Below are 2,771 nucleotides of genomic sequence, written 5' to 3' on the forward strand. Positions count from 1 at the left end.
CTGCTGCTTTCTCCTTCTTATCAGAAGCTTCATGCAGTCTCCAGCTCTAAGCTTTGGTTCTCTTTCTGTATCAGGAAAACCCCTTATTGAAGCTACATGTGCAGGAAAGTTGGGCAGGACTGTAAGCCCAAGGCCAACATGCCCCTCATCAGGATCCTCCATCACTGGTGGAAGGCACGGTACACCTGTGGCATCTCCTCTGGTCCCCACGTCCAGCCTTCCCTCCATCATTCCTGGTCCTTCCACATTTCTGCATCCCTTAGCTCCCCTCATGGTGTCCCCAACACCCCATAGTACCCTCAGTGCCTCTCCTCACCAAAACCTGGAATAAATTGATCTCTCTCTTCATCTACATTAAGAACTTGAAGGAGTAACTTACTTCAGTGGCAGGCATTTCCCCCCCTTCTTTTGGAAACGCAAGGTCATTTCCAAGCAGAGTCCTTGAAATATGCTACAAAGGCACCACCTCTGATGACTCCTAGTCAGATGGGCTTGTCACCAAAGCTGCTGCTCTTGTCCATTCACTGAGGTATAAGAGGTAGATTCTCAATCTGAGTAGGGGACCAACAGTATCAGTGTCACCTAGGAATTATTAGAGGTGCAGGACCTCAGCCCTACCCCAGACCTACAGAGTCAGAATCAGATTTAACAAAGCCCAGAGACTCCTTCCAGTATTCTTGCCTGGAGAATCCCCATGGACAGAGGAGCCTGGCAGGCTATAGTCTATGTGGTCGCAAAGAGTTGGATGTCACTGAGTCACTAAGCACAGCACAGAGAATCCTTACACCTCACCGGCTTCCGACTCACCGACTTAGGACAGCCAAAATGTAGGCGTTCTCATGAGTGAGTATAAGTGCAAGAAATTCACCTAAGAGTTTGCTTATTAAATGTGTTGCTTGTTTTAGAAGAAACTGGACTGAGAAAAAGAGAGCAAATAAAAGTCAGGTACTGACATAAATAATTGCTGTTTTGGGGCACAACCATGGACCTCATATCTACCCAGCGCACCATGCGAATATCAACTGTTCATTGACTGATTGATGTATTAGAATGGGGAGCCAGACAAGAGCAGATAAAAAGTCTTGTGCTTAGATTTCTTTTTCAGATTCCCTTGAAAAGCTTCTCATATCAGTGCACTTTAGTCTCCAAATGGCTTTTGCAAACCAGATAAGCTTAGTGTTTTGGGTTCACATAATTGGCCAGCTTTGCTAAGAGACTGCCAAAAGCATCGATGTCGTCTAAACAACTGTTATTTTAGTTTAAGAATACAATCTAGGTTTAAAAGGCAACATGTAACGCACTTTAAGACTGTTAAAAGCTCAGAGGAGATAGCTGTTGTACTCCCAATCTCCTTTTTATGTGATACAGTAGTTCAGACACCTGGAAGAATAACAGTGCTGTTTCTTTCTGTGAGTTTAGGCTTAAATTGTGGAGAGCCTCCAAGAGTTTCACATTTGGTACTTTTAGAATATTTTCCCCTCATTCTGGGTTCTTCATGAACAGAGAGATTCATGAAGAGATTTTTCCTTAAGGAGGCAGCGTGGGGATTTCCCTGGTGGTCCAGTGGCTAAGACTCTGCATTCCCAATGCAGGGAGCCTGGGTTCAATCCCTAGTCAGGGAACTAGATCCCACATGCCACAGCTAAGACCCAGCACAACCAAATAAATATATGAATATCTGTAAGAAAGGAGGCAGCATAATGTAATAGTTAAAAATGTGGGTTGTAGCTCCTGGGCATAAACCTGGAGAAAAACACGGTCTGAAAGGATGCAAGCATCCCAGTGTTCATTTAGCACTGTTTACAAGAGTCAAGACACAGAAGTAACCTAAATGTCCTTTGACAGAAGAATGGATAAAGCAGATGTGGTGTTTATGTACAATGGAATCAGTTCAGTTCAGTTCAGTCGCTCAGTTGTGTCTGACTCTTTGCAACCCCATGAATCGCAGCACACCAGGCCTCCCTGTCCATCACGAACTGCCGGAGTTTACTCAAACACATGTCCATCGAGTCGGTGACGCCATCCAGCCATCATAGTCATTAAAAAGAATGGGATAATGCCATTTGCAGTAACATGCTATTATTGAGTGAAGTGTCAGATAAAGAAAGAGAAATATCAAATGTGGAATAAAAAAAAATAATACAAATGAACTTATTTACAAAATAGAAACAAACTCACAGTCTTAAAGAAAAACCTTCTGGTTACCAGAGGGGAAGGGTTGGGGGAAGGGATAGTTAGGGAGTTTGGGATTGACATGTATACACTGCTGTATTTAAAACAGATAGATAATCAACAAGGACCTATTGTATAGCACAGGGAACTCTGCTCGATATTCTGTATTTAAAGAATATTTAAAATGAATATTAGAAGAAAAAGAATTTAAAAATGAATCTGTTCAGTTCAGTTCAATTGCTCAGTCAGGTCTGACTCTTTACAACCCCATGGACTGCAGCATGCCAGGCTTCCCTGTCCATTACCAACTCCTGGAAAAGAATTTAAAAATGAATCAGTTCAGTTCAGTTCAGTTGCTCAGTCAGGTCCGACTCTTTACGACCGCATGGACTGCAGCATGCCAGGCTTCCCTGTCCATTACCAACTCCTGGAAAAGAATTTAAAAATGAATCAGTTCAGTTCAGTTCAGTTGCTCAGTCAGGTCCGACTCTTTACGACCCCATGGACTGCAGCATGCCAGGCTTCCCTGTCCATTACCAACTCCTGGAAAAGAATTTAAAAATGAATCAGTTCAGTTCAGTTCAGTTGCTCAGTCAGGT

At 43.2% G+C, this 2,771-nt stretch overlaps 1 non-coding gene across 1 annotated transcript; it reads left to right on the plus strand.

The window, feature by feature from the left end:
• Nucleotides 1–1,549: 1,549 nt before the first annotated feature.
• Nucleotides 1,550–1,622, plus strand: TRNAG-CCC (transfer RNA glycine (anticodon CCC)). Its single transcript has one exon. It is a non-coding gene; the product is annotated as a tRNA-Gly (tRNA).
• The last annotated feature ends 1,149 nt before the right edge of the window (nt 1,623–2,771 follow it).

This window comes from Muntiacus reevesi, chromosome 3, assembly GCF_963930625.1.
Source record: "Muntiacus reevesi chromosome 3, mMunRee1.1, whole genome shotgun sequence".
Taxonomy (NCBI): domain Eukaryota; kingdom Metazoa; phylum Chordata; class Mammalia; order Artiodactyla; family Cervidae; genus Muntiacus; species Muntiacus reevesi.